The 13,678-nt window shown below is 37.2% G+C and overlaps 1 non-coding gene across 1 annotated transcript; it reads left to right on the forward strand.

Moving 5' to 3' along the window:
* Positions 1–6,546: 6,546 nt before the first annotated feature.
* On the forward strand, positions 6,547–6,647 carry Mir281 (microRNA mir-281). Its single transcript, NR_037555.1, has one exon. It is a non-coding gene; the product is annotated as a microRNA mir-281 (primary transcript).
* Positions 6,648–13,678: the final 7,031 nt, after the last annotated feature.

Raw genomic sequence — 13,678 nt, forward strand, 5'->3', positions numbered from 1 at the left:
CATTGTAATTTTAATCCAGAAAGTAAATTTGTGTGATTAGGCTTAACTGGAAGGTGCCCCCTTAACTGCAATTGCGGAAATGTCAAAGTTAGCTGTTACATATATATATATTTGACACAATCAGCAGTAAGTAACTGAATTTACATAACACGAACTAAATTAGAAAGTGTTTTTTATCTAAAACACTAAAAAAAAGGACGTTATAAAGTGTGTTCCTTTCGTCCATAGAGTGGTTTATCCATTGAAAGTACCGGTGTAAATATTACGAAACATATACTAGGTGATCGCTGTATATTTGTACTACTTGAGTGATTGTGTAATAAATGTACTACCAAGCCGATCGTGGTATATTTGTACTACCATGGTGATTGTGTAATAAATGTACTACCAAGCCGATCGTGGTACATTTGTACTACCAAGCCGATCGTGGTATATTTGTACTACCATGGTGATTGTGTAATAGATGTACTACCAAGCCGATCGTGGTACATTTGTACTACCTCGGTGATCATAGTATATTTGTACTACCAAGCCGATCGTGGTTTATTTGTACTACCATGGTGATTGTGTAATAAATGTACTACAAAGCCGATCGTGGTTTATTTGTACTACCATGATGATTATGTAATAAATGTACTACTTCGGTGATCGTGGTTTATTTGTACTGCCAAGCCGATTGTGGTATATTTGTACCACCATGGTGATCGTGTAATAAATGTACTACCTCGATGATCGTGGTTTATTTGTACTACCAAGCCGATCGTGGTATATTTGTACTACTTAGGTGATCGTGGTATATTAGTACTACCATGGTGACCGTGGTATATTAGTACTACCATGGTAACCGTGGTATATTTGTACTACTTAGCTTATTGTGATATATTTGTACTATCTGGGAGATCGTGGTATCAGGAAATGGAATATCCTTAAATTGGCAGTTGAGTGCTCCTACGAGATCTGATTGTCGCTTTGTACTACTTAACATGTAGGTATGGGGGGCTCATCTATGTATTATTATTTAATGTTGTTCTTCCGTTCTTTTTCATGGGAAAGCGTGATCTTGTTGCGTTGCTTAAAAAATGGTCAGGCTGATGAAAATGATGGCATATTTCAAATCCCTAATTAACCATTGAATATGGAGATATACTATGGAAAAATATCATAATTCCATCAATTAGCTATGGAAGCAGTGTTTGGTTTAACATTTTGTTCTGGGTTAACAGAAGTGTGTCAAGCCGTGCAGTTCTGAGCGATTTAGACTGGTCTGATATCAATCTTTTGCTTGATAAAACTTGTGTGAAATATTTTGATAGATTACAGAAAATGGATGAAGTAAGGTGAACGAAAATTGTCTTCAAGGATCTCAATAAAACCTACAATAAAATTAAGCTGACCAAAATATACACATAAAATTCAGATAGAAAATGATCTGGGTCTCATTTATGCCTCACATCCACCATCTAATGCCAAATGGAATAACAGCTTCTATAAAACGAGCGATGCTAACGAATTTAGGCACAATAGGAAAAATGAGCACACTAAATAACTATGTTTAGATTAAAAAACACAACAAAAAAGAAGAGTATGTTAATGACCCGCCCCTTAATCATTTTGGCATCTCTCTCCTTTTTAAGATAAGGTAAAATTCTTTGGATTTAGAGGAGAATAAATTAAAGTGGATTATCTACACTGGGAATGGGGAATGTGGAAGTTATAAAGGCACAACTGAAGACTGCTTCATTTCCTTTCACTTGTAAAGTTTTTACTGGGATTAGAAGAATATTTTATTTAAATTTACAAAAACGTTTTACCATATTTAAAGAGGCTGTTGCAATGAGCTCATTTTATTCAGGCGGCCTGAGTTTCAGATTTTCTTTTCTCTTTAGTGATACATTATGAACATTGAACAATACTCTTGGGAGAGAAACAACCATGTTAATCGGGAAATTCATCAAAACAATTTGGGCCTCTAGAAAGGAATTCAGAGGACTTAGTTTATTAGTTTTGTAATAGTTTTCGTATGTGCTAAATTAAATGTGTTTTTTTTTGCTGCTTGTCTTGTTTATGTTGGTGTTGTTATTTTTTCTTGATAATGACTTGTAAGCTTTTTCCGTTTAAAAGACGATAATTATTATTATTACGTCAATCAGAGTGTAAGTGTGTACTTTATGAATCACGTTTTGAATACAGTTATAATACCACCTATATTATATATGTTTACTATCTGAGTGATCGTGATATATGTACTACCTAGCTAGGCCATCGTGGTATGTGTGTTCTACCTAGATGACTGTGGTATATTTGTATATTTATAAGACTCAGTTTGGCACTTTGATTCAAGCCACCGATATTTTTAACTACGCCTATGGTGCGTACTGGGGTTCAAGATTTAGAACATAAAACGAAAATTTACAGGAGATTGTCATGTGAAATGTCCGAGAAATTAACACGAGCGATGTTCACCAGTATTGTGAAGTCAGTTGTTTCTTGTAATAAAGCTTATCAAAACTAATGTATCTAGCATTTTTTCTTAGATATATTTGAAGTGTTTCAACTGGCTGCTCTCGGCCATTCATTGACACTTCGCCACAAATTACCTAAAGAAAAAATATGCAGAATTATCCCCGAGGTTTCTATAGTGCATCCTTTTCCGATTGTTTGCGGATAAAATTTCGGGATTACCCACAGGGAGCCCAGGAACTATGATTAAATGCACACAGTCTCTATGAGGGGGGAGGGTATCGGCTGGTATCTAGTGTAAGAAATAGACAAGAAATGAAGGTTCCAGTGAGCCCATATTTTTTAAACTAAAAAAAACAGACGAAAAGAATGAAAAATAAAATCTATAAAAAATACTAGCTTGAACAATATTAGTTGTTCTTTCAAATTTCGTCAAAGACTTACTTTTATTTTACCAATATCACTAAAATAAATCAAGAAAACTACACAAATTGACTCCATTTAGGAACATTTAACGGTTACACAGAAAGCAGGGCACAGTTGGGAGAGTGGCCTATTCAGAATCTGTCAAGAACCAATCACAAGACTGGTTACGAACCAGTTGAGCGAGGCTAACCCAGTTGTAAACTCAGTGTGGTTCGTAACCTGTCTTGTGATTGGTTGTTGAAACATTCTGAATAGACCACGCCTCCAACTGTGTCGTGCTTACCCCCGTAACCGCTAATTATTCATAAATGGAGTCAATTTGTGTAATTTTCTTGATTTATTCTGCAGATGTCGGTAAGATATAGGAATGACTTTGGCGAAATTTGAAAGAGCAACCAATATTCTTCAAGCTGTTTTTTTATTTTATTTTTCATTCTGTTAGAGTGTTTTTTTGATTTAAAAAAATGTGAGCTGGCTGGAGCCTTCATCCCTTGTCTATTTCTTACACTAGATACCAGCTGATACCCCCCCCCCCCCGCGCGCTCATACAGTTGATTATAGTTCCTGGGCTCCCTGTGGCTTACCTGATGGTTTGAATTTTTCGCAACACAATCATTTCACATCCCGTCATATTTTCGAGATGTTAATATCTGTAATCAAAATAACGCATCAAACAACCGGGATTTACATCATCGTGTACGCGACAAGATCAGGATATCCCGGGAACGCTGTAAGTTTCAGATTTGTCGGGATCCAAGTTACTAAATAGTTTTGATCAAAATAACTAACGAACGCCGTAACTTTCAAATGTGTCGGTCCAAGTTAGTCTAAATGTCTAGTAATTGTACTTTTTATTGTCATCGTATCCTCCATGGGACCTAGACTTAGAAATAATCATTATTTAAATATATGCTCGAAGCTGTATCCCGCTGCATTCGTTTTGAATGGTTCTTTATGGCAGGTGCGTTCAATTGTCGGCGTGGCAGCCAGGTAGACTGTGTACACGGTGCATGGCATGACAATCACATATTCCTAGTGCATAAAATGGCGCTCAGCAATGCCCACTTCAATAGACCACTCTCCTTAGCGCCGCACTGCTTCCTGTACGTGGGGTCCGTCTGATTTGTCTGAGAAATATCGAAGCAATTGTATTCTATCAGGTATGCGTAGAATGGAAATGGGATCAGTAAGGTGATCTCGCTTGCAACTTATTCCCACGATTAGCGCAAGCAGATGCAACATCACCTCCCGTAATGTAATGTAATGTAATGTAATGTAATGTAATGTAATGTAATGTAATGTAATGTAATGTAATGTAATGTAATTTATGCGTTGATGAGATATTAATTTGCGTTCGCAGGATTTTTTGGTCAAAACTTGACATCGTTATGGCATATCAGCTAGGTTGCCTCTGTACTCTGTGATATAGTTTTCGTGTCGCTACATGGTAGGTACGATGGATCATTGTGTATTCTATTTACCGCGCCATGAACATTATATTTCATTGCGAAATATTGGCTGTACGTCCTTTCTTCCAATAACTACACGCAGCAGATATATTCAGTTATGCTTTTCACTCTCCGGCAAGTAGAGTCGCCTCACGTCAACCCCGCATCGACCTGGGCGCCACTCACGGACGTCTGCGAAGGACTCTCTCTGTATTCCTGTTAGCCAACGACATTACAACGACAAGTTACATTTAGACACTCTAGGAATCCACCAATTAGATTGGCTGTGCTTCACTATACTTCGCACCAATCACATCCCTTGTAAGTTGATGATAACTTATGATTATCAAAGTTAATACTGTAATTGTTGGTGATTATTCGTGAGACATAGATCCCCATAACGTGACGTCATTATTGTCACATCTTAAGTGTCAATCAAGAGTGTGAGTGTTAACTGTGGTCCAGCCCCCAAAGCAATTATAGATACTTCCGTCATGCAAACGTCATCGTAATGACGAATAACACACAAGTGTTGTTTTCGCTAATCATCGGAAGGTCACAGTTCAAGTTCACATAAATTTCACTTCTTCAGCCATGCCTTCAAGCAATATAATAAAATAACCCATAATTTCTATAGTATAAATTATATTAAAATAAAAGAAAAGAAAATCACGAAACCTCACTACAACAAATCTCGTCATGCAATTCTGATTTGGGTGAGCATCTGAACCAACTAACCTAGGAAGTATATATTATTCGGTGTTATCGCAGAAGTAGTGGTGAAATAAGTAAAATATTCGAATTGTAAATTCATAAATGCTGTAGTGTATCAGACAGACCAAACCTAATTGCAAATCGTTCACTTTTTCGTTTGATTTTGTGACCGCTCGTCGTTAAGAAAATCCAGCGTATGGTTTTGACAAGATGTCTAAGATGCTGAGAACCCAGCCACAAAAGAGTCTATGGAAAGAGTAATTTTCGTCTATTGGCAAAAATATCTGACCCACATAGCTTGCGAATACTGCAGTTGTCACGTTTGGTAAATTACTCAGATTACTTGACAGGTCAAGAGCGGTCCATACAATATAGGTAGCCTTCAATGCGACTATTAACGTACGAGTCATAGTGAGTAGCCGTTGAAAGGGGTCCACCGTAGTCAGTTATCATTAAAAAATCGTTGTACGTTGTCATGGATTTACTTAATATTTCATAATGAGAAATTGCATTTTTAGTATCAATCATACGTGCACATGTGACAGTTTTTCAACGACCTGAACTTATTTTGTTTAAAGCTTATTGCCACTTCGTAATGCACCATGGGTAAACAAGAATGGAATTGACATCATGATCGACCTTTGCTCCCAATGCGAATACTCGACTTTCATTGCACAATACACTATATGTTAGCACGAATAGCACACTGCCCAATATAAATACGGCACTGCTTTCCAGAAGCCATGGATCGTATTCCTTTATTAAAATACCACATATATAACTTCAAATAATTAAGTTAAGAATAATTAAAACATCTCACTACGCAATGTAATAATTTATAACCAGCGAAGGTCAAGTTTTCTACCGGCGTAGTATCAAAAACGTCAGACAACAGCTTCTTAAGCACACATGGAGTGACTGTAGCGACTTGTTCTTGTCAACACGATGACAACCCACCAGACCCACCACACATTGCAAATAAAAACTTCTTGACACAAAAGACATCGTTATCACAAGCGTGTAAGTTATGAATTTACCTCTACCTCTATTCATTAACCAGTTCGCTGTGGTCCAGTATCGTGTTACAGCTTGACTCCTATATATTGACGTACAGACTCAAAACCTTTCGTTTCCAAAAGGCGTTTTCTTCAAGAACTGCTCACCTCGTGGCATACCCTAACATACATCACGTATATTGGGTTTTACTACACTTTGACATTTCCGAAAGTGGACAATTTCGGATAAGGTAAACATTTATCAATATTCATACGTAACGAACGATTTATACATTTTGGGGAGATAAACTCCTGAAATCATTACAAACTTGACTCGTAATGCATGACCACGCAACACTCTACAAATGCGGTAAACTTTTGCCAGATCTGACCTCACGTGCGTTCAACATGATCACCGTGCAGTCTATTCATTGTGCTGACTTTTGTACAATTCATCCAGACAGCAAGAACTCGGTGTGTGGTATTAGTGTCACCCGAAATACAGGTGGAGTGCTCCTTGTTGGCGAGGGGAGCATCGCCAGCGACGGTATGGCACAATACGCTGTCATGGAGTTGCTCTCTTAATCGCAAGGTAGCCATTACATCATACTTCTCGAATCTTTGAAAGGGTAGGTAAGTAGCACGTGACCTTTGAACTATTAAATTACCTCAGTAACGTCCGATGGTGGGTATCAAGATAAAGCAAGCCATTTCGGTTAGCGTTTTTCTTTATTTTTATATAATTAGTCGGAGTTTTATTCAAGGGATACTTTATATCAACATATGTATTCGCGCTTTATTTCGGAAAACGGAATGATTGAAGATCTCTGGGACTTCGTGGTTGGGAAAAATAGTGTGATTAAAGGGCTATATTTTTCTTCGTGTCGACATGGGTTCCATGCGACGACTACAAATATCACGTGTTTACAGTTGGTTCGAACGTGTGCTGTCCCACGACTGTGGCGTTTCCCATGTTGCGTCACCAACAAAAACAATATGAGACTTCGCGCAAAGCAACACCCCAAGACAATTTAAAAATATATAGCAATTCACTTTAGTCAAACTGCTCGAACAAGGCTTAGTATCAAGTATGAAGAAATACGGCGCCTTAATACTTTCCATGGAGACAGACACGTACGAAAGATTAGCAATACATCGATGTGATAGACACAGTCGTTTTGTCATTTATAACCACTATATGCTACAGTGCAATTCGTCATCTTTCAACTTGAAATACACACACACACACACATAAACCACCACTTTCCTTCAAGTTGTTGACTCATTCGGAGTCTCCCTAATTGTATAGAAATAATTGACGGTTTGTTCAAATAAGGTTACTTAGTCCAAAGTGTTCAAGTAACTGCATCTACTGAAGTTTGCGGCAATACGCAAACGACAAGTATGTTTGTTATTCAATTAAAATGAAATGGGTAAGTTGTTTCTTGTTCTGATGTCGACGGATATATGTGACGATGTTGTTTATCGACGTTTAACAGAAGCAAGATATATAATTTCCTTTTGACATTGGTTGATACGGTACATTTATTCTACTCAACATATAGCGTGTAGGATACCGATAAACGTGCAGGCGCATCTTGCAGTTCGATAACGTGTTTTTTTTACTCTGCGTGAATAGCGAACGCAGGTGCGAGTCTTCTCTATGCACAATGCTCAATATAAATTTGCATAATGTAATTAAAAAGGTCTTCTCATGGCAATCTGAAAGGTCACGCGAGATTTCCTCTACTTTATTAGCGCTATTAATGACGGCATTGTGTTCACAAGTGTCACTTTATTGGCGTGTTAATAATAGAACCACTTTGCTACACAACGCTGAAGAGCACTGTGAAATACTAGCGGCTAGGCGTTACGGGGGAGTTAACCTAAAGTTTCAGTCAACCGAAGTACTTAGAGTTTCGTTAAATCTTTGTAGGAAGAATAAGTTAGATAGGTATAACAGATTGTTTTACTAGTTTATTGATAATGCTCCTTCGCAAAGCGAGATCATCGTAACAGCCGTAGATAGAGTTATGTTAATGTGTCCATTGCAATAATTTTAAACAAAAATTAAGATTTGGACGGACGGGATATTTTGTAGAATTTGTATGGTAATAATCAATGAAAGTTCCTTGGTCCAGAAACATATCGACACAAAACTTGTAATAAATTATAACAGTCACCATTTAAAAACATAGTATCTGAATAATATAAATATGTAAAATATGAATATGTAAATGATAATATTATTATGTAAAAATATAAAACTACTACCAACTATGCAATTTCATTAAAGTGATTTAATGTTAGCAGTGTTTAGTTTAGCGTATGAACTAAATATACAAATGTAATATTCTTCAAAAATATGATAAAACTAAATATTTATCATTTTGGGAGCATATTTTTTGGCTGTTTTTTTACATCCTATAACAGGGCCTCTCGAATAACTAACATACGTCATGACCACATTTAAATATTAAACATGTTAATTCTGAAGCTATGTATAATTAGACCAGAATACGATAAAATTTTCCTGCATATACAATGAACATATCCATTAAGCTATTCGCGACGGGAAAGTGCATGCATACTATTCTGAGCACACTGGTACAGGCCATTGAAATCCTGGCTTCATTGCTAATATATCGTTTGATATGTTTTCTGCATAACTGTTGCCTGGCGACAGCGTCTTGTTTATGAGCAGGATAAACCAACGAGCAATAATGAACAACTTGATGAGTGAACACAGCGGTGGCAATTTCGTAAGGTTATGTTATGTCTTATGTTGGGTTGAAACTGTGTGTAAGAAATTACGATAACAGATTTTATTATTAAAACCATAACGAATCTTCCTGGATACGGATACCAGTTTTTAATGTGAGTGTGGTTCTATAATGAAATTATTTATAGTAATATATTTTTTAATCTATATTCTTGAACCAAGTAAATCGCTTGTGCCTTTCATGTGTTGTATGGTTTTAATAATTGCCCTTGTTACCTGGATAACCAGGTAGAAAGGATGCAATTAAGATTAAATGCATTCATTGCGTCACAAAACCGTTCGTCACGTGACCCACACGGCAATTACACAAATATTAACGTCATTTGATTAGCTGCTTGAATTCACGGAGTACGACTACGTTTTAACCAATTTCAACGGGTTGGAGCGTGCTTGGCATTCTTTAGATTTAAACTTAGTTGAGCAGTTAAAACTTACGTGCAAGGGAACGGGAATGTTGTTTATGTGTGTGCACTATGCTTGGATGGACACATTCATTAAATTCCAATACTTGCAGGTGACTCGTGTCATTTTGTAACAGTGTGGATTTAATTTAATGGAAAAAGCTTGTATCGTTCTTTCAGAAACTGCTATAGTTTATAAGGAAAACGCATTGAACAAATTAGACAAGGCTTCATGCGACCGAAAAAATCCATACACGCGTTCTAGTACCAACACGGTCATTACAGACTTGCACCTCTCGTGTAATTATCCATTTGATCTGTTGTTTCGAGCCATTTAAGATTATCATGTAACAATATTTTAGATTTCAAAGATTACACAAATGTTTTTTCTTCATATGTTGATGAACTGATGAGAGTGTGTGACCTTGTGGCAGTTTAAGGCCATCATCCTGACAATATTTGGCGTTAATTTCAGTTAGTCGCAATGCCAGTGGGAGTATATATTTCTTGATAGTAATACATGTAATCCTAAAACTTAATATATATATATACATATATGAGAAGGTACCTTGCTATGACAAAGACAAAATGCTATGTTAGGCTACATTCAAGCATATTTGTATATTTAGGTAGGTTTTTGTGATTCATTCTAACATATTGTTAAACATGAAACGACAGTTGACAATAAGTAAACTCCGAAAGCCTCGGACAGTATAGACGCTTTAGCATTACTGCCTCAAGCGAGGTATGTCTTCAGTCAGGAATAACAGGCGACGGCACGAAATTGTGCATGGGGCGAATTTCGTTTTGGGGCGGATACGCCCCCCCCCCCGGTGCCGCCGCCACTGAAAAATATACCAGGTTTGGATAGCCCCTCTGACGGAATAATTATTCACGTCAAGGACAAAAAGTCATATGACATAAAAGAAGCAATATGTTCAGATATAATCCTTGGTTATTTTGATATAAACAATAATATCTTCAATTATTTGTCCCGACAAATTGCTTGTTATAGCTACACCACGGGCAAATTTGTACTGTAGACATTTTCTTCCCGGCCAGAGATTGAATTGACATTTTACTATCTGTTACATGAGGGCTAAAAATCCAACTGATTAGATAAATTCATTTTATTAATTGCCCCCCCGCCCTTTCTACTACTAGTATACTAAAGAAACACATGTATGACCACCTTGAAATGCACGGTAATATTCATGTGTATGATGCAAGGTATACGCTCTCGGTATAATGTGAACATAGATTTTCAACCGTCACATGTTTGAAAACAAAGCAACTACATGTTTCTGGGGTAAAGAACTGTAAACTGGTATTGGGAATGCTATTTCAATATTTTGCACAGACCGACCGATGCTCGAGGTGGAGGCTTCGTGCCGGTCACCGTGCTGTGCATTGAAGGAATGAACGCATGGAATCGACTGCGGTATCTGCGCCAAATGCGTATTGCAACCGAATCAAGTGATAGTTCCCCAACTAGTTGTTCAGTACTAGACCACAAACTGAAGACAATCCTGGCATGTAGGAACTGTGGAATGGCCGCCAAATCTTGCATCGGAGATACTTCGCGATCGGCAACAAAACGCTACATTATATTTATGACCAGTTGTCACATGTTACGCCAACCTTGATTGGATGTGTGCTTTAGAGGCGCCTCCAATCAGATCTGTGGATTTACCGTGGTAAAATACGCGCCATTTAGTCACAATGACACTAGTATAATATAGCCAGGTATTTATTATAACTACAATCGTTGCCGTGTGTTCCCGGTTCTCTTCCACCTAGTTACGCTAGAACAGTTCATTTTTATAATCGACAGTGTTAGTAGTTCAACCAATATTTTTAATAGTTTGCAAGCGTTGTCATGACAGCATGTGAACTCCACCACTGAGGGCGTCGCCCGTGGCATCGTCATGACATCAACAATGCAACTGAATTGGTGACAACAGCCAACCTAAAAATGGGCTCTCCAGCTACATCTTGGGGTATGAATCACCATCACTTATATCTTGACCGTTCCCCTGGTTTTATTGTCGAAATTTGTCGGCATATTTAATGTAAAAACCTGCACAAAAGGTAGAGTCGCATTGAGGGATAAATGACAAAAGCACAAGCATTTAAAGTTGAATTATGATGATACAAATGACGAGTGATTAGCGGTACTGACATCCTTTGCGCCGAAAAGTTACTGATGATTATGTTTCATTTTTACAGAAAATTGCTAAACAACGTGGTATATATATATAACTAGCCGAAACCCAATTCGCTAATAAAGTTGACCCGACTATAATGTTTGCCATGAAATGTTTGAAAACTGATCATTTACCAGCGACCTAGCAGTCGAAATACTTACCTGCAAAATCATTGTTTTGTAGCAAAGCCGGGTAATGTACAACCATGGTTCTGGCTGTTGAGAACATGTCAACTTAACTTCAGACAAAAATAACCCACACATACTAGTACCCGTGTTAGTATTTTTCAAGAAATTTAAAATAGCTTTTTTTTTACCAAAATTGAAGATATTGTCATGAAATAAACAAATCTGACATAGCCCCCTGTCCCAGGGTACCTAAAGCATCAAATCAATTGAGCTGGTACTTTTTATGAAGTCAACAAGCAGCCCCTCGGCTGAGTTAGCTTCACTGTTAGCATTGCACATTTCAATTAACGAACTGAAGATATCATTTGAAAATGAACAAATCTGAGAGAGGTATACCTAAGTTACCTGTATGTATAGTATCAAAAACAATCGGACTTGCTGTTTTCAACAAGAAGTCGAATATATAACCTTTTACCAAAAATATTCATCAAAATTAGAGAATTACAGATATTACAGATAATTAGAGAATTACGTCGGCGGACGACGGACGTCAACTAACGCTGACGGACAATCACTCATATAAGCTCCGCTCAACAAAATCGACAGCGGAGCTAAATTGCAATTGTCGACGGAAGACGATTGGTCAACGGAAGAACAATCACGTATATGAACAGTCCCGCGTAGATGACAGTGAAGCTAAAAACAGTTATACTTTTTGTCTCGTCCCCATTGTTCTGTTTCTTACTTTCGTGAGCGGACAGTTTCAACCTAATTAATTATGCATTCTTGTTAACGGTACTGTTTTATCAATAGATTAACAAGCCGGGACTGTTAATAATGAATGGACTAATTTAAATATTCATGAGCACAACAGGAGTGAAAAGCTGATTAACATAACAGGTGGCCACTGAATGAAAACAAAGAATAAGGTGGAATTTTCATTTAAGGGGTTAGCATACGTTCGCTGGTTCAATTTTTTGGCCTCAATTTACAGACTGAAACAAACATTTTACCCATGCATGTTATATACCATAATAAAAATCTTGTTTCAAACTTTGGAAATATGGCATATTTTTTTAAATTATGCAAATACAAAGTCACGTGATCACAAGAATACGCGAAAATGGAGTAAAACGGTTAATGACGCAATTAATAATTAATTTGCAGCACGACTGAATATATTTTTTTATGTAAATATTATAGAGGGGTGCTTCATGTCAGCTAAATGGCAGTTCCATGCATGGGCTGAGTGAAAGAAAATATTTAATCTAAGCCTAAAATAAAAACTAATATTACACCTTTTTGTGTATTTGTTAATTTTACATGTTTGTCATGACAGTATATCTAGAAAAATCTCTTTCGTTGATAATTTCCATTGTTTGGAATGTCTGTCGACCGTGCCCCAAATCGTTTAGGACGGGCGTCAGTCCCGACGTCCGGCATTCATCACAATCAGTCGAGACAAAACATTTACCGTAATTCATGGGGATCGTGTCCCGTAATTTGTGGGTTGAAAACCCAAATAATTAAAGAAGTATTATTATTATATATATTTCATTTCACATCGCGAAACTACAACAGAGCTTGGTTGTTCGCGGTGAAACAGCCGCCTTGAAGTCGATACAACTTCAACTAGCCATTTCTTACCTTGAAATCAAAAAAATAAAAATTCCAAGAGCATCGGGGAATATATTAATAACCATTTTTAGCAATCGCTAGATTTATTTTATCTGAATACATGAAATGCACGAGATTTTCGACATTTATTGGCAACTTCCGTGCTGAAAATGGTTGAAAATGTGGGTGTGGTTCTCTCGCAAAATCCTGTTGATTATACGGACAAATATGGTTCTGTGACCCAGGTCGTGCTCCGATCAGGTGACTTTCAGCAAATCAATGATGTTGTAACAAAGCATATTTGACGCTAATTGAAGGGTCATCGTACCGTCCAATCTCCGGCTTCGATTCACATAGTTCTTTTTGTTCTGTGACAGGCTTCAAAATTATTCACTGAAAAACATCGGTATAGTTTGACTAACTGAGGGGATGATTTGACCTCAGTTCAAAAAGAAGAAAAACTAAGCTGAGTACACGGCGAATCAGTTCTCTTTGTTAGT

The sequence above is a fragment of the Saccoglossus kowalevskii genome, chromosome 21 (assembly GCF_978046115.1).
Source record: "Saccoglossus kowalevskii chromosome 21, keSacKowa6.1, whole genome shotgun sequence".
Taxonomy (NCBI): domain Eukaryota; kingdom Metazoa; phylum Hemichordata; class Enteropneusta; family Harrimaniidae; genus Saccoglossus; species Saccoglossus kowalevskii.